Source organism: Onychomys torridus, chromosome 22, assembly GCF_903995425.1.
Source record: "Onychomys torridus chromosome 22, mOncTor1.1, whole genome shotgun sequence".
Classification (NCBI taxonomy): Eukaryota; Metazoa; Chordata; class Mammalia; order Rodentia; family Cricetidae; genus Onychomys; species Onychomys torridus.
This window is the reverse complement of record NC_050464.1, coordinates 22164951-22191815: the sequence shown is the minus strand read 5'-3', so window position 1 is coordinate 22191815 and position 26865 is coordinate 22164951. Positions and strand designations below refer to the sequence as shown.

General features: G+C 45.3%; 1 protein-coding gene across 1 annotated transcript in view; it reads right to left on the bottom strand.

The window, feature by feature from the left end:
• Positions 1–26865, bottom strand: part of Galnt17 (polypeptide N-acetylgalactosaminyltransferase 17) — a 441501-nt gene that overhangs the window by 172446 nt on the left and 242190 nt on the right. The window lies entirely within an intron of this gene.

The window sequence follows — 26865 nt, the reverse complement described above, 5'->3', positions numbered from 1 at the left end:
AAGACAATCCCCCACAGATGTGCCACAGGCCAACCTGATCTAGACACTTTCTCATTGAGACTCTCTTCCAGATGATTCCAGATGTGTCAAGTTGACAATGAAAACTGATCAGCACAAGCCCCTCATTTCAAGGTGGGGCCATTTATGGTAAATTCACACAGGAACTAAATTGTTGCCTGACCTGCTGAGAAATCAAGTTGATACTCAAATTTCTCTCAACAAGCCATTATCAAATGAGAGGCTAATAATGTCTTTTTTTTATTTTAATCCTTATAGAAAAATAGCCCGATATAGCCTGATTGTAACCAATCTAATTTTTCTCCCCACCCCCTCCACTTCACAAGAACCCAGCTGTTTCCCGTTGTCTCTGCTGGCTCTTGTGTGTATGTAAAACCAAGTCCCTCTGCTAGTCTGCCATTCTGGGAACAAGTGTTGGCTGGATCTAGGATTTCAGGTAAAGTCAATTAAGATCTCTAAAATGGAATTATTGTAATTTTATCTTTTGACACCTAGAAATTATTCATACCCTGGGACACATTAAGTTGCTACATGAACTTTCTAAATTATGCCATGAATGGATTTAAGAGATGGGTACATGTCAGTCACAGAGCAGAGCCTAGACATGAAGAGATCTGTCATAAGGGAGTGTGGACAGGCCACCAGGGACTTGTAAACTAAAGTTCCCAAGGAAAAAGTCACACCTGCACTAAATATTCTATAAGGGTGATTGACTGGTTAGAACTATGTGAACATTGGCATGTTCCAGAGTCAGAGCCATAATCACAATAGGGTATTTTTAGTCCACTCATTGGCTACCTCTGTGTCTGACCTAATAATATCCTTGTGAGTACCCAGTAGAACCTCTTAAGACATAGCAACCTTCGCAGACCACTAGGTTCCTTTAGCCCCAAAGCTAAGAACATAATCACACAGCATCTGAGACCTATAGTAGAGGTTCCACATTTTGCTGTGACCCACCTACCTGATGTTCCCACCAATGTATTTGGTAAGTGCCTAGACTTCTGTATTGTTACTTTTCTCCTGCTGTGATGTGATGACTAAGACAATTTACAGAAGAAAGAGTGCATTTGGCCTTATGTTTCCAGATGGATAAGAGTCCATAGTGGTGGAGTGAAGACATGAAGTCAGGGGAGGGGAGAGAGAGAGAGAGCGAGCCCACTGGGGGTGACATACTTATACAAGAAAAGCCATACTTCCTAGGCCTCCCCATGCAGCACTGCCAAATGGGGAATCTAATACTCAAATGTCTGAGACCGTGGATTATGTCTCATTTGAAAGACCACAATTTATTTTCTTTGGCTATGAGAGTTTGGGTAACTTCCTTCATGGCATAACATGTCAGTCAGAACATTGAATCAATGTTCGTGGGCCATGTTCACTTCTATTTGGTTCAAACAAATGTTCTTTGATTCCCTTTGGAGCAAGAATTACATTTTGGCTGGACAGTGGTGGCATACGCCTTTACTCCCAGCACTTGGGAGGCAGAGGCAGGCAGATTTCTGTGAGTTCAAGGCCAGCGTGGTCTACAGAGCAAGTTCCAGGACAGTCAAGGTTACATAGAGAAATCCTGTCTCAGGAAAAAAAAAATTGCATTTTGGTTGGATAGACTTGGAGTGCAAAACTGAGAGGAGCTGACCAGAGTGCCTCAAGACATCAACAGAGGGACCTGGTAAGGTGCTTATTATAGTGAGCTTTAATTATCAACTTGGCCTGATTTGGAGTCACCAGGAAGAAATCCCTGAATGAAGGATTGCCTAGATCAGGTTGATCTATGGGCATGTCTGGGGAATTATCTTCATTATTGATTGAGGTGAGAAGACACAGCTCACTGTGAGTGGCACCATTCCCTAGGCATAGCATTCTGGTCCATACAAGAATGGAGACATCAAGTGGACCGCACATAAACAAGAGAGTACTCATAGATTTGTTCTTTCTCTGCTCTTCACTGTGGACATGATATGTCCAGCTGTTTGAACCTTCTGCTGCTGTGGCTTACAGTGATGAACCATGACGTCAAATCATGGGCTACGACAAACCTTTGGTTCTCTAACTTGATTTCTGTTGGGATATTTTATCCCAGTAATAGAAATTAAACTAGGACAGTAGTTAATCTTCTCTAATGACTTATGCAAAGGGAGAAGAAGGTGCAGTGGAAAGGGAAGAAACAGCCAAGAGGAACAGAGAGGAACAAGGTACATGTGCAGGTGACTGCACAGCCTCCTTCACATCTGCCCCCGCCTTGCTATCTTAAGTACAAAGGTTACATGTTGAAGAATGTCAATCACAAGTATTTTGGAATCAAGTTTCCCCTTCAACTCAGTTATTATTCTAGGCAAAGAAAATAGCTGGAATATAATTATGAATGACATTCAGAATGAAATCTAGCTTGTATTCTCCATAGCCCAGGGATCCTCTCTCCACTTCAATTAATTCAAAACACTGTACTTATTATGGCCAAGGTATGGGACTATGTTGTAGATATACAATCACAAATAAGAGAAGCATGACTCTTATCTTCCTGGGCTTTCCAGTCTGCGGTTCACAGATCTCTAGATGAGAACAAAGAAAATGATGCCTACTGCAATACAAAATATTAAAATTGATGAAGACTCCAGGGCCAATGTGGTAATAAGTTCTTTATGATGATAACATGATACCTGAGGCAGGATATTTCACTTAGTATCTTTAGGTTTTGTTTTTGTTTTTTTTTTTTTCCTGTTGCTATGTTAAAGTAATCTGACAAAGGCAACTTAAGGGAGAAAAGATTTATTCTAGGTCACAGTTCCAGGGTAGAGTCAATCATGGTGGCAAAGCTAATGGAGGGAGTCTGAAGTAGTTAGTCACATTGTACCAACACTCAAAAAACAAAGAGTGATGAATGTATGCTACCTCTTAGTATCCTTTCTCCATTTATCTATAATGCCAGCTAAGGCATGATGCCACCCACAGTGGACAGGCCTTTACACCTCAATTAATATATCAAGATATTGCCAACAGGTATGCCTAAATGTCCATTTGCTGGGTAATTCTAGATTCTGTCAAGCTGACAATGCCAACCATCCTACTTACCATATAGTTGGGAGGTTGGAAGACCAAATACCAAAGAACAGTGGAAACACAGACATGTATCATTGTGTGATATCTCCCTCTTTTCTTCAAGTCACATATATTCAACCAGAGAGATGCATCCAATTACCTAATAAAATCTAATGACATGCAAAGGGTACAGCTTTAGAAGCCACCATGGAATTAAGTTGACATCCTCTCAACTGCATTCATGTAAATGGTTTGGGATTAATTCCTCCATGAGTTGGTGGGGACACAGAAGTGGTCCAGATTCCAGTAGAACTGGTGGTTTAAGTCTGGGTGAAACATGAACAAAGCTACCAGGCATCAATACAGAGAAAGACAAGGCTATTCTGCAAGAGCTTGCCATAGAAAAGGAAAAGAAAGAACAAGGAAGGGAATGGGAAAAAAGGAAGGAAGGAAGAAAGGAAGGAAGAGAACCAGAACAGGCCTAGTAGGGCAGGCCTGTAGTCGCAACACTTAGGAGGCTGAGGCATGACATGACACTGAGGTTAGCCTGATCTACACAGTGAATTTGAGGCCACCCTGGGCTACATAGTGAGACCCTGTCTCAAAATAAAAAAAATTGAGAAAGATGTCTAGAGATGTAGCTCATTGGTAGAGTACCTGCCTAGAATCCCCCAGTGAGGGGCTGGGGTGTGGCTCAGTGGTAGAGCACCTGCCTAGAATCCCCCAGTGAGGGACTAAGGTGTGGCTCAATGGTAGAGCACCTGCCTAGAATCCCCCAGTGAGGGGCTGGGCTGTGGCTCAGTAGTAGAGCACCTGCCTAGAATCTCCCAGTGAGGGGCTGGGGTATGGCTCAGTTGTAAAGTGCTCACCTAGCTCACCAAAGGAAATAAAGTGAAGAAAAGAAAGAGTAGGGAGTTTCACACTTTCTTCAGTGTTTCTGGGAAGCACTCTCCATCCATGCTCCTTCCACAGGACACCATGACAGAAAGAACAATGTACCCTGCTCAATTCTTCACTCCTTGGAGACAAACCACGGCAGTAAACACAAATGACTTTGTTAAATGCAAACCCATTTTCTCTACTCAATGGATAAATATCAAACACGTTATTTTTCCCCCAAAGAATATTATAATAATCGATCAAAAATGTTAGACACCCCACAAAGACGTTAATACTAAAAAGAAAATCATCATAACTCAAGGTTAGCAAGGAATTAAAAAAAAAGGGATTTACATTTAAAACCAGACCATTTGGTTATAAAAATACATTTAAATGTCTCTTAGCTCAAAGTAAAAAATAAAACCTGGAGTCATATACTATTTAGAAAATAGCAGCAAGTCTAACACTCCATGCAGAAACTTACGAGCTGTGGCGGATCGGCACTCGAAGGAAAATACAAAGCATTAAATGCTTTAGCTATTAAACAAAACAAAAGAAAATAAATAAAACAGGATTTCAATTCAAAAGGGTGGAAAGTGAGCAAGCAAGCTGGAAAGGCGGGGGTTGGTGGTGGTGGAAGGGGACAAAACAAATGTGTAGAACTCAACACAGAGGGAGTGAATAAATACAGAGCTACTCCCTTGAAAAGATTTAAAAATTCAATCTCATTTTAAAAGGAGAGAGGGAAAATGTACATGCGCGTGTGTGCTTGCGTGCACACACACACACACACACACACACACACACACACACACACATACACACACCCACTGGGATGGGGAGGAGGGCTTTGGCCATGCATAAAGAGGCAAATATTTTAACAGGAGAAGAAATGTCAAAACAGAGACCATTCTGAGACTGTAGAAAACTGGCATGGAGGGAAGCATTAAAAACTCCAAGGGAGGCTGTCAAGCATCCCAATGCACACAGACCCTGGATCCAGATGCAACCAGGAATAAAATAGGCCCATTTTTATAAGACAGAAAAATGCCACACAGTTTAAAGTCATTGAACACCTTTGAAAAATAAAGCAGGCAAAAGAAAAAAAAAAAAAAAAAAAAAAAAAAAAAGAAGGCCAGGGAGTGAAGAGATGGCTTAGTGGGTAAAGCTTTTGCTTTGCAAACATGAAGCCCTGTATTTGATCTCTGGAACACAGGTTAAAAAAAAAGTCCCAGGTGGTTATGCACACCTGTAATCCCAGCACCGGAGAGACAGAGACAGGAAGATCGCTGGGCTCTGTGGCCAGCCGGCTTAGGTGACTTGTTGAGCTCTAGGTTCAGTGAGACAGCCTGTCCCAAAAAAACAAAACAACAACAACAACAAAAAGGTAGAGATCAACTGAGAGAAATACCCAGTGTTCACCTCTGCCCACAACATACACACATCTGCACACACAGACAGCGAGTGAGAAGAGAAAGTGGAGACATTCTCTTTTCAAACAATTCAATTTTTAATGTTTATGTGTATGGTGGGTTATGGGCATGACTCGTGTGTGTGTGTGTGTGTGTGTGTGTGTGTGTGTGTGTACAGAAGGAGTGTGTATGTGCATTATGATGGGGTGGTAGGGGTGTGTATGGGTGTATATATGAGCATGGGGGATGGGGAGGTGGCTTGTGAGTCAGAAGACGCTATTAGACCCTCTAGAGCTGGAGTTACAGGCCATCTAATTTGAGTGCTAGGAACTTAGGGACTGAACCCAGGTGGCTGGAGAGACAGTTCAGCAGCAAGTACTCTTAACCACAGGGCCATCCCTCCAGTCACAGTATATTTTAGATGATCTATTAATATAATCCAAACTTTTCATAAAGGGGAGAAATATAATCTCTTAAATAAACACCCCAAGCATGCAAATCATTCCATTATTTTTTGTTCTCAAGGACATCTTATAGTAAATTAGAAAGACAATTTCCCTAACCTGATGTCTATTTAAAACAAACAACCAGGGTGAGTGGTAACAGCGACACACTCAAGGCACCTCATTAAGTCAAGAATGAGCTGAAGATGTGAGGATGTCGTTAATACTCAATATTGGTTTTCAGACTGCAGTTAAGACAAAAACCGTTAAAATGTAATGATAGGAAACAGGGAAACAATTACACTTATTCACACATAATGGGATTATCTTCTTCGGAAAAACAAGAAACAAGAATTGCTAGACTGTATTACAGAGTTTGGGAGACGAACAATTTTTATATTATTACTATTTTCTCCATGTGATGTGTGTGTGTGTTTGTGCCTATCTATGTGGCCAGTGTCAGCTGAAGCCAGAGTTGTCAGCTCCCCTGGAGCTGGAGTTATAAGTGGTTATGAGCTGCCAGATGTGGGTGCTGGGAACCGAACCTCTGCAATAGCAGCAAATACTCCTAACTGTGGAGCTATCTCTCCAGTTCTTATTTCTTTCTCCTTTAAAAAAAAAAGTGTGTGTGTGTGTGTGTGTGTGTGTGTGTGTGTGTGTGTGTGTGCGCTCTTTCCTGTGTGTTTGTGCGGGCACACACGTGCCACAGCATGCATGTGGAGGTGAGGGGACAACCTTCAATGTCCGTCCTTGCCTTCTACCTTGTTTGAGACAGGGTCTCAGGTGGTTTACTACAGCATACATCAGACTGGCTGGCCCTCAAGTATCTGAGGATTCTTCTGTCTGGTTCCCATCTAGCTGTGGGAGAGCAGGTATAATGTGGATTCTGGGGATCCAAACTCAGGGCCTGGTGCTTGAATGGGAAGTATCTTATGGATTTTTTTTTCTGAAGTGGAGCAGGAATATGGGAATGAACAATGTTTCATGTGCTTTACTCACCATATAAATATATACATATATATGTGTGTGGGTGTGTATATGTACATAGATATGTGTGTGTGTGTGTGTGTGTGTGTGTGTGTGTGTGTGTGTGTAATATAGTTTTCATTTTGAAAACTGGCATTCATATCCTCAGATAACTTCATAAAATATTGCATTCATGTAGTAAGAACTGGGCACCTCAGCTGAAAACTAGTAGAGATCTAAAGGACTCCTGAGAAGAAAACACAAAAGCAGAAATAGAATGTTTAGAAAATAAAGATAAAGACAGACCCCAGATCACAGCTGAAGGACAAAAAGAGAAAAATAAAAGAAGAAAAAGGAAATACCCCCGAAAACCCAATAAACAATCAGTTCATAAAGAAGATTCAACACTCAAATTTAAATTCCAAAAGTGGATCTCTCTCTCTCTCTCTCTCTCTCTCTCTCTCTCTCTCTCTCTCTCTCTCTCTCTCACACACACACACACACACACACACACACACACACACACACACTCACACACAGAGAGAGACACACAGGCACACACACACACACACACACAGGGCAAGATAAAACAAAAATGTATAGAAATTCTCATTGGAATGGTTCCATTGGATGCCCAGCACAAACTACTCCAGAACCCACCATCATGAAAACTGAGCAGCTCAGAATACCTGGAATGAGAGGATTTCAAAAGAGGACAGAGCAGGGCACATTCAGATAACTGGGAACAGAGTGGCTCTGGAATTCCCAAAGGCAGTGCTGTTCGAACACAATAGAATGGAGTCTCAGAGCCTGAGGTAAAAATCACTCGAATCTGGAATATGTCATTCAAAAATTTTAGACATGCACAGACTAAATTACTTAAAGATATGCATTAATAATGTGAGAACATAGAAAGAAAAGAAAGACAAGGAAAAGGAGGGAGGGATGGAGGGAAGGAAGGAAGTAGGTAGGGAAGGAGGAGAAAAGGAAGGAAGAGCATATAGGATACAGGAACTCCATCAGAAGAGAGAGATGCATAGAATGCCAGATTGTCTCAAGAGGTCAGTAAGTCCTCATTCCGGGGCCAGCACACCTGGGACTTCCTTGCGGCGATAACCAGTCAACATACCCAAGGTAGTTAAGAGAACTGAGAAGAACCACATTCATGTGGCAAAAGGCCTGGGGATAATGAGCTGAAGGAAACTATAGAGAGAACAAAATAAGCAAACAAACACAAAAGTAATGGTAAGTCCAGGGTGGTGACTATGGTGGTGGTGGTGGTGGTGGTGGTGGTGGTGGTGGTGGTGGTGGTATGTGAATAAAAAGAAAATAACCAGAGTATGTCATGTGGATGGGCTATAATTGTTAAGTGTTTAAAAAGATGGAAAAATTAAAATAGAGTATTAAAGGGAGATGAAGGTGTGATATGATACTCAATAGCTGGTCTTTGTCCCAAATGATGCCTGGGCTTAGTTTTCTGTCAACTTGACACAAGCTAGAGTCATGTGAAAGGAAGGAACCTCAGTTAAGAAAATGCCTTCATAAGATCTGGGTATAAGCAGTCTTTAGGGCATTTTCTTCATTAGTGATTGATAGGGGAGGGTGGTGCCATCCCCTGGCTGGTGGTCCTGGGTTCTATAATAAAGCAGGCTGAGCAAACCAGACGTGCAAGCCGGTAAGCAGCACCCCTCCATGGTCTCTGCATCAGCTCCTGCCTCCAGGTTCCTGACCTGTTTGAACTCCTACCCTGGCTTCCTTCAGTGATGAATAGTGATGTGGAAGTATAAGCCAAATAAAGCCTTTCCTTCTTGAGTTGCTTTTGGTCTTGGTGTTTCATCAGAGCCATAGGAACCCTGACTAAGACACTGCCATAGTGCTTCTTGGATTCTCCTGCGTGGGGAGACTGTCTTTCATAGGTACAGATGACTCTGGGCTAAGGGGCTCCTAACATGAGGGTGGGAGCTGGTAGACAGAAAGCTTAAGCCATGATGACAGAGTTGGAATCCTCTACCCCTCCCCAGAGTGAGGACAGGAGCTGGATATTGTAATTCTATTACATTAGTCACAGACTGAGCCCAGCATGCTTAATGAAACCTCTATTTAAAAATACCCCGAGATAAGGTTTAGAACTCATGGAAGTGCCATCCACCTTGTATTTTCTGTTTTGCTCTAGGCATCTTAGTTGCTTCTGTCTTGCTGTGATAAAAGCAACCTAAAGTAGAAAGGGTTCATTTCGGCTCACAGTTTCAGAGGGATACAGTCCTCAGCATGGTAACAGGAGAATGAGCTGTGCCTGACAGGGAGTAGAGGTTACATTCCGTCCATGTACAGGAAGAGGAGGGAGGATGAGAGAGAGAGAGAGAGAGAGAGAGAGAGAGAGAGAGAGAGAGAGAGAGAAGCAGGAAGCAAGGCCAGGCTCCAAACCCTCGAAGTCTGCTCCCAGCTCCCAATGATGTACTTCCTCCAGGAAGGACCTAGCTCCCCCTTAAGTTTCTACAACCTTAAACTGTGCCACCATGAGTGAGCGTTCAACCATGTGAGCTTACAGGGGCCATCTCTCATCCCAAACACAACAGCACCTCTCCCTTTGACTTCTTGCATTCTGCATTTTATAATAACTACCGATGAACCCGGAAATGGTTTCTGGAGCCCTGTATCATTCTAGCAATGTAGGAAGCCTGAAGGGAGGGTGTGGGAACTCTTGAATTCCTAGGCAAGTTGGACACTGAAGCATGGATGAATCTCTGGAAACCTGACACTTGTCAGGGGTGTTGAAAGGAAGCCATTCCTTTTGAGAGTGAATCTTTAAACCTTTGGAGTGTGAAGCCAACTCTGTGTAGTTAGTGTCAGAACTGGATAGAATCGTAGGGAGCCCAATTAGTGTCAGACAATCAGAACGCCAGAGTTAATTCCTTATCCACCACAGAAGAAAGTTCAGAAGCAATTTCTAACTCTCAAAAAAAAAAAAAAAAAAACAAAAATAAAACAAAACAACAACAACAAAAAAAAACACACCCCACAATGCACAGCTAGAGCTTTGTTAGAGATACAGAAGTAAACGAAAACACCATAAAAAGCCAGGCCCGGTGGCTCAGGCCTTTCATCCCCACACTCAGGTGGTGAGGCAGGATGATTGCTTTGAGTTCAAAGCCAGTTTGAGCCACAGAGTGAATTCTTGCTTCCGGAATCCAAGGAAAAAAATAAATAAATAAAAGACTGGGGAGACAGCTCAGTCAGTTAAGTGTTTGGAAGAAGGAGGGCCCGGGTTCGGTAGTGTGTGAGTAAAAAGGCCAGATTTGGCTGTGCATGTTTCTAATCCTAGCACTGGGAAGGGAGAGACAGGGGTCCCTGGGGCTGGCTAGACAGACAACCTAGCCTACTTGGTGAGTTGCAGTCCAGTAAGAGACACTGCCTCATCAAACAAGGTAGACAGCACCTAAAGAATGACATTCACAGTTGACAATGGCCTACACGCATGTGTGTGCGTGCACACATACACATACACAGACATGCATGCACACACACACACACACACACACACACACACACACACTGCACATACCCGTTCACACGGGAACACAAACACACCCAAAAATGAAAGAAACCAGCTGGGCAGTGGTGGCACACACCTTTCATCTCAGCACTTGGTAGGCAAAGGCAAGCGGATCTCTGTGAGTTCAAGGCCAGCCTGGTCAACAAAGTGGGTTTCAGGACAGCCAGGGCTATTACACAGAGAAACCTCCTCTCAAAAAAACAAACAAACAAACAAACAAACAAACAAAACCCACAGCTATACCTCTGGAGAGCCTCATAGAACATACACTTGACTTTTGAGATGCACGCGCATGAATTTTGTATAAAAGTACAAAATGTAAAATGTGTGCCAACTTCGTAAAATATTAACAGTGGTTATCACTGGACTGCATGGTGACTGATTATCTAATCCTCTGTTGTATTTTTAATTTTTACAGCGAATACTAAATTTACAGTGAACACAGTATAAATTTTACAACGAATACATCATTACAAGCAGTTTTTACAATATGGTTTTAAAAGTCTCTGGGCTCCTGGGCTCTACCCTTGTTCCTTTTAGCTGGCCTGGAAGATGGCATCTGGAAAAAAAATATGCCTCCCCTTTCTGAATCTTTACAGACAATTTAGGGAGCTTGAATTCCATGGCTGTCAGCCTCTTCTCCGCCTTCCTTGTATTCGTTAGTTCTGAAGTCTCTGCAGTTTGAAGTTTCTTCAAACAAGTATCCCTGGCTCTTGGAGATGACAGACTGTAAGAGAAATTTGATGTCTCGTGCATAGTAACTCATAAGAAAAATACTGCTGGGTTTGATGAGCAAGGGTACGGACATCCTACTTCACATCAAGCTTGATGATCAATCTCGCTGGCACACTGACTTCCTTTGGCAAGCTCTTGGTCTTTGTGAAGAAAGAATTTAAGGAGTGGGCTAAGAAGAGGCCTATAGGTCAAGGAGAGCAAGTGCCCAGAGCATCAGGGTTAAGGTGCTAGGGGAAGGGTTTTGTATAGAGCCCAGGCTGGCCTCCAACTTGCTAGATAGACAAGGAGGGACACAGGGTTTTGTATATAGCCCAGGCTGGCCTCCAACTTGCAGGATAGACAAGGATGACCTTTTGTTTGTTTGCTTGTTTTTTGTTTTTCGAGACAGGGTCTCTCTGTGTAGCTTTGGTGCCTGTCCTGGATCCCACTCTATAGACCAGGCTGGCCTCGAACTCACAGAGATCCACCTGGCTCTGCCTCCCGAGTGCTAGGATTAAAGGCGTGCGCCACCACCGCCGCCCGGCTGCCAAGGATGATCTTTAACTTCTGTTCCTCTTTCTTCCACATCCTGAGTGCTAGGATTATAGGGGTGTGCTGTCGTGTTTATGCAGAGCTGGGGATGGAACCTGTGTCTTCACATATGCTGGTAAATCCTACTCATCGAGCTGCATCCATACTTTCCTCAGAATGTAAATTAAAGAGAATCATGGAAGGTGAAGTGAGCAATATGGGAAAAAATGGAAAGATCTGGATTCCCAGGGTCTTTTTTCTTTGTGTTCTTTGTTGACTGGGGTGCAAGGTCATTTTCCTCTTGGGATGAGGTGGATCTTGGGCATGAAAGTGGCATTCCATATTTAACTTTAATAATATTTAGTGTGGTGGTTTGACTGTGACCAGTCTTCCATAGGCCCATGTGCTTGAACCCTAGGTTTCTGGGTAGAAGCATTCCAATGGTAGAGAAAGAGAAAGGAAGGAAGGGATAAATATGGCAAAAGTTCATTATATAAATGTATAAAAGTTCATTATATAAATGTATTTTTTTCAAACAATTGTCTGAAAAAAAATCAAACCTTTAAAGCTTCTATTAATACCCCAAGCATGACTAAAAGCAGCTCAGCCAGACTGATAAACAGGGCTCAGAACTGCGGCTTTTAGGGTATGCATCCATTTCTAATAATCTGGGATGCAGTGTGGGCAACCTGATAGACCCAGGAAGTGAAGCTATGCTCCAAGGAAAACAGGGTGCTGCACACAAGACCCACCGAGGATCAAAAATGCTGGTGTAGAAAATGCTTTGAAGTCCTGAGGTGAGCCCCTAAACCCAGTCCCTGACTTCATTTTCCACCCTTATTTGTAAGCAGTTTTGTGTCGAAAGCCAGGACTCTGGCTGCCCCAACAGGCTAGGCTTGAGGATCACTTATCCTGGTTGTACTGACTGTTGTTTTTATTTTGGAGACAAAGTATCCTACAGCTCAGACTGGCCTCAAACTCACTATGCACCTGAGAGTGACCTTGAACTCACCACCCTCCTGTCTCCACCGGCTAAGTGTTGGGATTTGAGCTGTACTCCAACCACACCCAGTTTTACATGAAGTAATGATTGTCATTTCCCAGCTCACAACATTGGGGTCAGCGATACTTAACCAGGATCCCAGCTGAGCTACAGGATGCAGATGAGAGAGCGGGGCAGAAGAGGTGGTCTCTGAGAATCAGGGCAAAGAACAAGGGCACGCTGATGAACAAGGTCTCACAGCTGTGCCTCTCCACCTCGGATCCCTGGAACTGGAGAGCAGCCTGGGGGGAGTTACTGTCTTCAGGGATATCCTGCTCTTCGGTCTGGAAATGAGGCCACAGTTGGGAAGCTGTTCATGTGACTTTTTTCTGTTGGGGTGGGGTGACCTCTGTTCTAAGATGCAGCTAGTTTATTAATGTGTTTCTCGAGTCTTTTACCTCTCCTTGTGAGTGTGTGTGTGTGTGTGTGTGTGTGTGTGTGTAAGTGAAGAGGACAGAGGTCACTATCCAATGCCTTCCTCTTTTTCTGAAACAAGTTTTTCTCACTGAACTTGGAGGTCACTGATTCAGCATCACTAGCTGGGTACGGAACCCGCCCTCCTCCTCTACTCCCTCCAGCTCTGGGATTACAAACACTGTGCATTGCTCAGCTTTTATGTGAGTTTGGAGGATGGAACTCAGGTTCCCATACTTGCATGGAAAGCATGTCACTGCCTGAGCCACCTCCCCAGTCTCCTTTGTGTCTTCATTTAAGAGATGATGGAGCTGGGCGGTGGTAGCGCACACCTTTAATCCCAGCCCTTGGGAGGCAGAGGCAGGCGGATCTCTGTGAGTTCAAGGCCAGCCTGGGCTACATAGTGAGATCCAGGACAGGCACCAAAACTACACAGGGAAATCCTGTCTCAGAGAGAGAGACAGAGACAGACAGAATGAGAATGGAAATAATAGAGGAGCCTGATAGAGGAGCCGGAGCCTAGGGCCCCTGTCTACATAGAGAAGATGGGTGAAGCACAGCTGAGACTCAGGAGAGAAAGATAAAGCCCACAGTTTTCCACCTAACAGTCTTTGTCACCACAGTTGTGAGACAGACAAAAGCTAGGGCACTGGCATCTCCAAGAAGCCATTACTGTTGTTGTTTAAGATTTACTTACTATGTCTACAATGTTCTGCCTGCACATATTCCTACACACCAGAAGAGGGCGCCAGATCTCATTACAGATGGTTGTGAGCCACCGTGGGGTGGCTGGGAATTGAACTCAGGACCTCTGGAAGAGCAGCCGGTGCTCTTAACCTCTGAGCCATCTCTCCAGCCCACCCTTACTGGTTTTTTTTTGTTTGTTTTTCAGACAAGGTGTCATGTAGCCCAGGCTTGTCTCAAAGTCACTATGTTGCTGAGGTTGAGCTTGAGCTGCTCCCAATCCCCCTGCCTCCACCTCCTAAGTGTTAGGATGGCAGGAATGCTCCACTCTGTTCAGTTTTTTTATGATGTGAGGTTTGAAACCCGAGGCTTCCTGCATGCTAGGCAAACACTCTACTAACTGAGCCAAATCCCCAGCTCCCCTGTGGGCCAACTAAACACCAGAGTAACCATGCGAAGCACAGAGAGGAGAATGAGTCAAGACATTGGGAAGAGAAACAGATACCGGAGCTCGGAGAGCCTAGGTTCAGCCTGGGGATACTGAGCTTTAGATTAAAATAGAGGAAGATGGGGCTGAAGAGAGAGCTCAAGAAGTTAAGAGCACTGGCTGCTCTTCCAGGGGTCTTGAGTTCAATTCCCAGCAACCACATGAGATCTGCTGCCCTCTTCTGGCCTGCAGGTGTACATGCAGGCAGAACACTGTACACGTAATAGATAAATAAAAATAGAGTTGGGGGAGGATATGGAGGTATGCATAATTAAGCAGTCCTGGTTAAAGTGAGGTATGATCATCATTGTCTCAGCTCTGGTCCTGCCAGGTGGTTCCAAAAATTCATTACAGCTTGAGGGTAAGCCAGTCCTTGGGAGACAATCACTCCTGTTCCAGATGTAGCATCAACACAGTGGGCAACTGTCTTCAGTGCTGGCCCGGGAGGATTCTGTGTGAGGAGGAATCCAGAGTAACTTGAGTCGTAGGACAATGACTTATAATGCGCCTTCAGCCTTGCAGGGAGATGAGGCAGGTAAGGGAAGGCTCAGTCCTTGGTTGTTAACACAGCCGTACAGAATCAGGAATCTGAGCCAAAGGAAAGGAGGTAAGGCCCGGGATAAAGGTGGAGATGCCAGGTTTTCCTGCTGCTTTTCATCACCTTTTGGGACTGATCGAGGGGTCAGCACTTCAGCAAGAGCAGGAATCAAGGAAGAAGGAAGCAGATGGGAAGAGGTGTGTGTGTGGGCGGGGAGGCAGCGACACGTTTCCACCCAAAGAAACGCCGGAGCATCCCAGTGGCATCCATACACAGAGCTGCTGTGGATATCGCTCTGTGTAAATAAAGTTCTGATTGGCCAGTGGCCAGGCAGGAAGTATAGGCGGGACAAGAGAGAAGAGAATTCTGGGAAGTAGAAGGCTGGGGAGAGACACTGCCAGCCGCCACCATGAAAAGCAACATGAAAAGACACCGGTAAGCCACAAGCCATGTGGCAAAGTATAGACTAACAGAAATGAGTTAATTTAAGATAGAAGAAGCAGTTAACAAGAAGCCTGCCACAGCCATACAGTTTCTAAACAATGTAATTTCTGTGTGTTTTCTTAGTTGGGTCTGAGCGACTGTGGGACTGGCGGGTAAGAGAGATTTGTCCTGACTGGGCCAGGCAGGAAAACTCTAACTACACAGAGTAGAAGTGGTCTATTATGCTGTTCTCTATGAGGCTGTGGATGGAGTGCACCCCACAGATGGCCTCACAGCCTCCATCTGGGGCATCCTCACGAAGGGGAACATGATGCTCCATGAAGCCATGAGGCAGGAGGCCAAGCGCTTTAGTCCTTCTGCTCTGTTCCTGTGGGAGGGAAGGCGGAGGTGGAGTTGGAAGCCACGGGAGCAGCTGATGGCTCTTCCGTGAGGGGGGAAATGAGGTTGCAGCTGAGGCTGGAATGGCAGGGGGACCAGGCCTGAGGCTCAGGGAGGTTCTGCAGACAGCAGCATCTTTGGAGAACTGAATGAGAGGATTCCTCATTAAACTGGAATGTGGTCGCATAGGAGGCCAACTGTGGATGTCTTCCAGGAACACTGTAGCATGAGGCGTAATCAGCCTGGCTAGGGACAACGACCCAGAGAAGGAAGGATGCTATTAGCAAAGGCCCTGAGATTTCCCTTTGGTCAATGGTGTAATACACTCTCATCCCAATATCCAAGGAAGGCTTTCTACGGAAGCTAAGAAAGGCAGCAGGCAGAGTCCAAGCATCTCTATGAGTCAGGCTTGGCATTTCGAAGGCATTGTGTAGGTTTACAAACTTGGGGCTGCGAGCATGGCTTGAATCCCCCTAGAATCCCCCAGGGAGGGGCTAGCAATGTGGGGAGCTGGGGGCATGGCTCAGTGGTAAAGCACTTAAGTAGAATCCATCTTTGAGGAGCTGGGGGTATAGCTCAGTTGTAAAGTGTTTGCCTAGCAGTGCAAGGCTCCCAGTCCAATACCTGGCACAAAACACACACACACACACACACACACACACACACACACACACACACACACACACACAAATAAAGGAAAGAAAGAAAAAAGAGAAATCAAACTCACAAATGAGACCAAGTTGAATTCAGACTGGAGATGAAGTTGACTTCCAGAGGAAAAGCTTTCTCAGAACTCATCCTTTGCAAGGGAGATTTCAGTGTTGCTCACACCTGGGAACAGCTCACCGGCAAGCCCAGCCCTCTCACACTCACGGCAGCCACCGCGGTAGGAAGTCCAGTTAATGACAGACATCGAAGGAACATTTCTCCTCTCCTTCCTTTAAGGGGGAACTTCTTAGGCATTTCCGAGCCCATTGAACTTCTTGCACGGAAGTCAGACTCCCACATGCTGCCCCGGGGCACCCAACCAAGTCTCTGAAGGGCCTCCCATGAGGATGAGTTACACCTGGCCTCACAGGCTGCCTCTTCTCAAGGCCCTTTGAAGGGCCCACTGCACGAGCAGGTACGTGTAGTGGTTATGCGGTTCTTTACAGTTAAACAAGCCTGTCGCAACCTCTTTCTGCCCCAAGAACGTGCCAGAAGAATGACTTGATGTTAGAGGAGCCCAGAGCTCTCACAAGGAACAAGGAAGATGGCTCCTGACCACCCATGTGCCTGGTAGCAGCCATTATGTTTAGAGTCAATTTGGCAACAAGAAAGAATGAAGGCGATAACCTAAAATTCCAACTAGATGTTGTCAGCCCACGCCCACATTTTCCTAGCTTGAGAAAACCTGCTGGACACTTCTGGGGCCTTAATAACTCACTTGGGACAGTAAGATGGAAATAGTCTGTGTTATTAGGGAAGATATTGGAAGATCTGCTATCGGAATTTACCACCTTCACAAGTACTAAAGTAAAATTTCCATTTCCTTTCTTCCCCATTTTACCCCCTTTTGCAATACTAATGATTGAACCATGGGCCCTGCCCATGTTCAGCAGGTAATCTATTTCTGAGACAAACTCCAGCCCCTCACTAAGAGATTCTAGACAGGTGCTCTACCACTGAGCCACACCCCAGCCCCTCACTGGGGGATTCTAGACAGGTGCTCTACCACTGAGTCACACCCCAGCCCCTCACTGGGGGATTCTAGGCAGGTGTTCTACCACTGAACCACACCCCAGCCCCTCACTGGGGGATTCTAGACAGGTGTTCTACTACTGAGCCAGACCCCAGCCCCTCACTGGGGGATTCTAGGCAGGGGTTCTATCACTGAGCCACACCCCAGACCCTCACTGGGGGATTCTAGGCAGGATTCTACAATGCTACATACACTGTTTTCATTAAGTTATGTAGCCCGTTTTTGAAGTCATTCAGTAGCCCACACTGTTCTCTAACTTGCAATCTTCTGCCTCAGCCTTCCAAGGAGCTGGCATGACAGGTGTGTTCCACTGTTCCCAGGCCCATTTACTTTCTTCTTAACCCAACAGAAGTGAAATGGCCATACCATCCTACATTTCAATAAACAGGAAAGTAGGTGAGGCTTGGCTCCAAACCCAGCTTTGTGTCTATAACAACCTGTTTTTCAACTGTAAGGCTTAGTCAGAACCATGGGAGTCTGTTAACTACTTCCTGGGTTGCTGTGACCAAATACCTAATGTCCTAGTTAGACTTAATTGTCAACTTGACAAAGCCCATCTGAGAGGAGAGCCTCAGATGAGGAATTGGGCATATCTGATTGACCTGGGAGCATGTATGCAGGGTATTGTCTTGGTTGTTAACTGATGCAAGAGGGTTCAGCCCACCACTGGCGGCACCATTCCCTAAGCAGGTGATGCGGGGCTATGCAAGAAAGCTAGCAAGGCATGAGCCTGTGATCAAACCAGTAAGGAACATTCTTTCATGAAGGGGTAGAAAGAAGTAAGCCAAAGTTAATGTTCTACTCTGAACCCAAGTTGAGAGTCTCCCAAAAGTACCCTTTGGGCTTTGAGAGTGGAGGAGAAAATGAGGAATGAGAAGAAAAGACAGAAAAAGGAAACCATGTAGGAAGACCAGGAACATAATACATTCTGGAATAATCTGAAAAGGGCATTAAAGCTCAGATATGGGGTGCAGGCTTATCATCCCAGCCACTTGGGAGGTTGAGGCAGGAGGATGGAGGGTCTGAAGTCATCCTGGACTTCACAGTGAGTTTGACACCAGGCAGGGGAGCTTAGTAGGACCCCATCTCAAAATAAAAACAAAGGGCTAGAGACTGACATAGCTTGGTGGGACAAGGCCCTGGGTCCAATCCCCAGTACGCTACAGAAAAAACAAAATGTTAACAAAACAAAGGCTGCAGGGACTGAGGAGCCGGCCAAATGGGTAAGAGTGCTTGTTACACAAGCATGAGGATCTGAGTTCGAATCCTCAGCACCCACAGAGGAAGTTGGGTGTGGCAGCTGCACTAACCCAAGCCTGTTACCCTGGCACCAAGGGAGGCAGAGACAAGAGGATCCCTGGGACTTGATGGCCACCAGCCTAGCTCCAGGTTCAGTGAAAGATCTTGTCTCTAGCAAGCAAGGTAGAAAGTGATAGGGTGGGATACCTTACATCCATTTCTGGCCTCTGCAAACCTGCACACGTGTGTGTATATACCTCATACAGGCATGCACATGTGCTCTCATGGACACACACACACACACACACACACACACACACACACACACACACACAATCAAAACAAAAAACAAAACACCCAAGGGCTGAAGCCTCCATTCCTCAATCTGCTGCAACAGAGGGAGCTAAACCCGATTGTTCCCCCTTCTGCCAAACCAACTTGATAAAATTAATGGCACCCTGGTTTCCTAATTTATATCTGGCTACATCTCACAAATCTCACTTTTAACTCAAGGGGTAAAGTGCCTCCCATTTTTTAAAAATCACTCAGTTTTAAATAAAGCCTTGTCTACTCGGAGGCAGCCCACTGCATCGGAGCCCTTTGCTGAGGTAAAGGACCATCTTTGCTACACAGTTAAGATGAATCTACCCGCTACCGTGGCTGTCAGGGTCCATGCTGGCTGATGGAGACAGGTCCCTCTCCTCTTGTCAAATAGAGGAGTGATTATCTTGCAAATGCTGCTGTAGCCTCAGGGCACTGCCTGGAAATTTTGCCTCCACTAGAAAGCTGTGCGGTTGCAGCTCGAATGTTCAGTGCAAAAAGGAATACTGAGCTAACTGGGCTAGTGTTCAGGGGACCAGACAATGTCAAGGGGTTGAATTGACTCCACCTGCACAGAAGTGTGTTTACCATGACTACAGAGTTTCTGGAGAGACCGGCGTGAGGAGGGGGCATCCTCTTGTTTCCTGCACAAATAATCCCTTGACATTAAAAACCATCTCTCCTTTGGACAGGCAAGATGGCTCAGAGGTAAAGGTGCTTGCTGCCAAGCCTGAGGATATGAGTTCGATTCTAAAGACCCAGTTGGTAGGAGAGAGCTGTCTCTTACAAGTGGCCCTCTACATCTACACTTGTGCTAGGACACCCAAGCATTCACACGTGTGCACACACAAGTAAGTGTTAAAATAAAAAAAAAAAAAAAGGAGCCTCTCTTTTGTTATGCCTGTAATCCCAGCTATCAGGAGGCCGAGGCAGGAGGATTATGAGTTGAAAACCAGCCCAGGCCATCCCGTGAAAATATAAAATCTAAAACATGTGTTGTTGTACCCGAGGCTCTATTCTTCCTACCACATCCTGCAGCTGGTACTTGGAAAGCCTTTGGAGGACATTCACTGTCATTGGATAAGCCCCACACACCCTGAGCACTGTGGTGGTTGTGGAATATGCTGTGCAGGATAGGCCAATGGCTAAGAGGTGTCCAGGTATTGGAGAACCATGATAGGCTTCATTTGGTCCAGCTCAGCTCATCTTACCAACACCCCTTTTCTGTCCCAATCCATCACCACACTGCCATCGGCCGGTCTCATGCTAAAACACCAGGAATGCGCACAGCCCCTGCTGGTGTGCAGTATGGCTCTACGTGATACTTAAATCCAGCTGGGAACCCTTCCCTCATCCTTTGCTCTGCCCTCTCCACGAGTCCCAGCTGTACGTCTTACCCAGTGAGTGACTATGGGCAAGGAAGTGAGAGCATTTGTCTGTGAAACAAGGATAAGGACTAAGGTTGGCTGAGCATTGTGCTGATGTGCAGGAAGCCTTGGGCTCTGTCATCACACTGCATAAAGCAGCTGGGTGGTGCATAACTTGCAATCCCAGCACTTGGGAGGTAGAGACAGGAAAATCGGGAGTTTAAGGTCATCCTTAGCTACTAGAGAGCCAGCCTAGAATACATAAGGCCCAGTCTCCAGAACAAACAAATGAACAAACAAACAACAGGGGAAACAGTAAAACTTCTATGGCTGCCATGGGGGATTCGTGGATTTGCATTGTGTAAAGCAGAGGAAGGGCCTGACTCTTGTCGGTTGGGTTTTTTTTGTTGTTGTTTTTTGTTTTTTGTTTTTTTTTTAACTCCAATAAAATAACTAAGAACAATCATTTAAAGGAGGGAAGATTTATTCTGGTGCAGTTTTAGAGCTTTTGGTTCATAGCTGGCTGGCCCTGATAGCCTTTAGGCTGTGGTGAGGAAAAACATTATGGTAGAGAGAAAGGAAGGGATAGATATGGGGGGAAGGTAAGAGATCTTAAGTGCAAGTGTGCACAAAGGAAGAGAGAGAGAGAGAGAGAGAGAGAGAGAGAGAGAGAGAGAGAGAGAGAAGAGGAGAGGAGAGAGGAGAGACTATGAACCAGGTATAAAATATGCCCCTAGTGACCCCTGCCATTAACACACGCATCAACAGGTTAACCTATCTATGACATTAATGAAACTACCTCTCAAATGATTCCACCATCTGGGGACCAAACCTTCAACCCATGGGATGTTAGAGATATTTGATATATAAAGGGTAACACTGCACATGAAAAATTCCAATGTTAGTTAAGGTTCATATGAGTTTTCCCTCCAAAAGACTCACAAAATCCACCCTCCTTCTACGAATCCCCATTAACCCAAATGGGATTATCACATAAACTTGGGTCTGTGTCTCCAATCAAGCTATGAGTGTGTGGAGCCGGGGGTGGGGAGGGAGAGGGGTATGCAGGTATGCACAGGTGCATGTGTGCGCATGTCCACGTGGTGACCAAAGATCGAGTTCACATTTCATTCCTCAGGTGCTGTCTACCTGGCTTTCATGAGACAGGGTCTCTCACTGACCTACAGTCCCCTGATATGGCTAGGCTGGCCTGCTAGCAAACCTTAGGGATCATCCTGTCTCATCTCCACCACCTCTGGGATTGTAAGCCCACGCCATCAGGCCATGGATTCTGAGGATGCAACTCAGGTCCTCACGCTTGCACAATAAGTACTTTTCCCGCTGAGCCATCTCCCCAGCTTGGTCTACAGATTCTTTCTGGATAAGAGTCTTATCATTTAACTAGGGCTGTCCCCGTGGAAGTACCTACCATAAAGCCGCACACAGTTAATGCCTAAAATATATATGCTGATACATAGAAAAAGATGTCTATTTTAAAGCCTTAAAAAAAAAAAGTGTGTTTTGTCACTTAAAGCTTTCCTCTTGTGGAAGCTTGTCACGTTCCCCCAGGGAGGAAAAAGTAGCCTTCTCCCCTTACATATATCTCAGCACAGAATGTGAAATCTCAGCAGCTATGCACGCCCAGGGCAATTCTTTCAACTAAATGACTCTCACAGGCTCTGACACTCCGGTACCTTATAATTTATCATCAAATTATATGTTGGATTAAGGATGGCTAATTGTTACTCATCATCTTGAATTGGTTATTAACGAGCAGTGTCACTAATTACAAGGTCACCTAACACAGAATGGGGAGGTCCCACTGTCAATTCCCAGAAGAATGTCTGGGTGCGGCATTCAGGCAAGGCTCCCAAAACAAGGTGCAGTGAAAGACTCCCTTCAGACATCACCACACCTCCTGTCTCTGGTCCTTCCTGGTGAGAACCTTGGGGTCTCACAGCTGGGAAGAGACCCTCGGATCAGCAGGTGTAAAGCTGAGAGCTCTGCCACTCAGCTGCTGAACGGAGCCAGGTGCTTGTAAATACATGGTGCACTCAAGGCTAGACACATGTTCCCCTTCACTCTCATTTTCTGGGCTGATTTTCCACACACATGCACATAATATTAAGTGTAGCAGGAATCTTAAAGGGGCTTATTAATAAAAACAAACCCAGAGCCAGGAATTGAGGTGAATACTGGAAGATCAGAGAAGCAGAACAAGCCACAGCTAACCTCACCTGGCCAACTTCTCAGCTGATCTTGTTTCCTCAGACTGGAAGCCCCTGTGTCCTCATATTCAAATGGCTTTCAGCTGAACTGCTTCTCAAAAGCCTGAAAGCTTAATCAGGCAAATGCTTCTAGTTTCTGGTCTTCATGCCTTATATAACTTTCTGCTTTCTGCCATCACTCCTTGGGATTAAAGGCGTGAGTCACCATGCTTGGCTGTATCCTTGAACACACAGAAATCCAGGTAGATCTCTGCTACCACTGCCTAGCCTCTATGTTTAATATTGTGGCTGTTGTGTCTCTGACCCCAGATAAGTTTATTAGCATGCACAATATTTTGGGGAACACAATACCACCACAGTTAAGACTAATAGAACTTGGTTCATTCAAAAGGATTGCATTCCTCTGTGTGTGTGTGTGTGTGTGTGTGTGTGTGTGTGTGTGTGTGTGTGTGGTGTGCATGTGTATGTGTGTACTCATGCATGCAGATGCCAGAGGTCAACCTCAAATGTCCCTTGTGACACCATCCACCTTGTTTTTTGAGACAGGGTCTCTCACTAAATACGGAGCTCATAAATTAGGCTAGGCGGGCTGGCCACTGAGCCCCCAGGAACCCACCCACTTCCTCCCTCCCAGCATTGGGATTACAAGCCCAAACCAACAAAACCAGATTTCTTTTTCAAAGTCAGGTCCTCACACTTGCACGGCAGGTACTCATGGACTGAGGCATTTCCCAGCTCTCATTCTTTTTCTAACTATTTATGAGACCCGACCTCTCTCCTGAATCTTGTATACCACTTACCCACATATTCATAAACGTTTTAGCATCACCTCTTAAGTGCTAGGTGCTCATTAGACATCAGAGGACCAGCTGCAGAATAGTCAGCCATTGGTCTGGCTTTGTAACTCATCCAACACTGATAAGTAGATAAGGAAAGGCTATCTCACTAGGAAAGCCAGATGGACAGACTGAATGGTGGTCCACCACCGAAGTCCCAAAGCTTCTCAGGACATTGGCTCCATGGACTAAAGGGAAATTATATGCAATGTCTTAGCCACTTACACAGCTTCTGGGGAAAGTGAGCTGTGGCTTTCACCAAGCTACCAAAGAGGCTCTCCACTTATCACACCCACTGGGGCTGTGGACATGGATGGAAGTGCCATCTCTCTGGAAAATGACTGAGGCTGAGGCAGGAGAATCACAGGTTTCTCACTGGTCTAGAGAATAAGTTCAAGTCCAGCACATGCAACTTAGAAAAACTCTGTCCCCAAATAAAAAGTAAAATAGATAGATAGACAGATAGATAAATGGGAAGGCTGTGAGGTAGCTGAGTGGTGGAGCCTTTACCTGGTGTTCATGAAGCCCTTGCTTCAGTGATCAACACTAGAACAAAAGAAATGGACTATGTTCCCTTAAAGCAAAACAACCTTAAGGTTTTGTTTGTATTTACATGCATGCGTGTGTGTGTGGGGGGGGGGGGGGGGGGTTAGGCATGTGAGTACAGTGTCCATGGAGGCCCGAAGAGGGCATTGGATTTCATGGAGCCAGAGTTACAAGTGGTTGCTTGCTGCCCAGTGTGGATTCTGGGAAGTGTGTTTGGGTCCCCTGCTAGGGCAGCAAGTACTCTCAACCTCTGCATCATCTCTCCAGCCCCCAGGGTGAAACGTCTTATATTACCTCCCCTACCAGGAAATCTAGTATCCAAATCTTTATTTAGTCTAGGCTATTTGGAACATGACAGGCTTCCTGTACTCCTCAATGGAGTATAGTCATAACCACTAACATCTTGGCATCACTGGATGGAGAAGAAATTACCATGTCCTCATGATTAAGAAAGCACATTATATCAGCTTAATAATATCAGAAGGCCCATAAAACTCCTTTCCGACAATTAAATCTCCCTATCAACCATTAACAAATTAAGTGTCTGGTAAGTAAAGATGCACAAAGAGGAGACCACTGGTGCATGCTTCCATTTTGTACATCAGAGATTCATGTAATATTAATGGCTCAGGATCGCAACTCTATGTTCTTGAGTCTTTAAAGTGCATATTAATCATCTGGTAATGTGACAGTAACTTGAGAGATACAAGTTACTGCTTCACGCAGAGCCTTCCTGCTCAGACTGGCCAATAGCTGCTGGCCATTCCACTTGGGTTAGGGGTGTAGCTCAGTGGTAGCCCTTTTGCTTAGTGAGGGAATGATGGTGTGGCTCAGAGGTAGAGCAAGTGTCCATTGAGGGGCAAGAGTCAGAACGCCTCCATGTAAGAATGCCTTCTTAGACTCCTCCCCTGAGTAGCTAAGGTATGGATCAACAGCAGAGCTCTTCTGAGAATTCCCCACTGAGGGGCTGAGGCCATGACTGAGGAGAAGCAATTGCCTAGACTCTTATAGTGAGGGGCTGGGGGCATGTCTGAGAGAGAGAACACTTGCCTGGAATACCCCAGTAAAGGGCTAGCAGCAGGGCTCTTGTTCAAGGCCCTTGATCTAGCTCTCCACTAGCACACACACACACACACACACACACACACACACACACACACACACACACACACGCTTGGTCATCAACATTCCTCACTATGACCAACACCCCTGTTGTTACCCTCATTCTTTCAGGCAAAGCTGGGGACCAGCCTCTCCCTGTCAGAAGGACACTATGAAATTTAATGTCTTTAAGTTCTGAAGGTCATTGATTCTTCACACACTCACTATGAAAGTTGAAATATCTCTGTGGGTTATACCTTGGCTCTCAGGTAATGTCTCAGTGATGAGCCCTGCACTGTGACTTGCAGACAGCTGAGGAGCCTTGCAGGAACAGTTGAACAGGGCTACAACATAGTTTCCTTTGAGATGGCACTCAAAGTCTACCTCCCTTGGTTTGGGAATCTGCTTCTTGGTTGCTCTCTTCTCAGGCAACTTTTCAGCTTTTAGTTTGAGAAGGACAGTCAGAAGACTTCTCAAAACCTTTCTCTTGTGTGATGGTGTTCCTGTTTTCTTTTTGTGGCTGTGATAAAATATTCCAACCAAAAACAACTTAGAGGAGGAAAGGGTTTATTTGGCTTATACTTCCTGGTCACAGTCCATCATTGAGGGAAGTCAGGGCAGAAACTAAAGAAGGAACCTGGAAGCAGAAACCTTAGAGGATGCTGCTTACTGGATTGCTCACTGGACCATGCTCAGTGAGCTTACTTATGTAGTCCAGGACCACTTGCTCAGGGAATGATACTGCCCAAAGTGGGCAGAGCCCTACGACACAAGTTAACAATCATGACAATCTCCCACAGATATGTCCACAGGCCAATCTGATCTGGGCCATCTTTCAACTGAGACTCTCTTCTCAGATGACTCCAGGCTGTGTCAAGCTAACTAGAATAAGTGGTTAATTTTGGTTGTCAACTTGATTGGATTGAAAGACACCTAGGAGATTATTAAAGCACATCTCTGGATGTGTCTGCAGAGGCATTCCAGGGAGAATTGATAGAGTGGGAAGAGCCATCCTGAATGTGAGCAGCACCATTCCACATATCTGGGTACCTGGTTGAAATAAAAAGGGGGAAGAGAAAAGGGCATCTGGAATTTACATTCTCTCTTTCTGTTTCCTGGCTTTAGAATGTGAGCTGTTCTTTTCTACCATGCTGTTCCTGCCATGGTAGACTCACCCCTGAAGTGATGAGTTAAAATCAATCTTGTTTTCTAGCCAGGTGTGGTGGCACATACCTTTGACCCCAACACTTGGGCAGCAGAGGCAAAGGGATCTCTGTCAGCCTGATCTACATAGTGAGACCCTGTCTCAAAAAAAAAAGTACATCTTGTTTTCCTTAAGTTGCTTTTCTCAGATACTTGTCATAGTAATTTTAAAAACTAGCTAGAGAGATGGCTTAGTGGTTAAGAGCACTGGTTGCTCTTCCAGAGGACCTGGCTTCAAGTCCTAGCACCCACATGGCAGCTAACAACTGTCCGTAACTCCAAGATCTGACACCCTCACATAGTCATACGTGCAGCAAAACACCAATGTAAATAAAATAAAAATAAATAAATAAAAACCTAACATATTTTGGTTATCACAAATTTGTAAACCAAGACAGAACCCACACCCACCCTGTAGAAAGTCCTTGCTCCTGTTCCTTACTTCCTTCTTGCTTTCCTGCTTGATATGGGGGGGGGGGGGGCTTGCACTAAATCCAAGCTGGGATTCCCACTTCTAATGACTGAAGACGGAATGAATCCCATGTTAAGAGTTTGGGGACTGGGAAGATGGCTCAGTTATAGAGTGCTTGTCTCACAAAAGTGATGTTCCCAGTTTGATGCCAAGAGCTGCCACAAAAGCCAGGTACCATAGCACGTATTTGTAATCCCACTAATGATGAGATGGGAGACACATACAGGTGTACTCCTGGAAGCTCACTGGCTAGCTAGCCTGGCATTCGT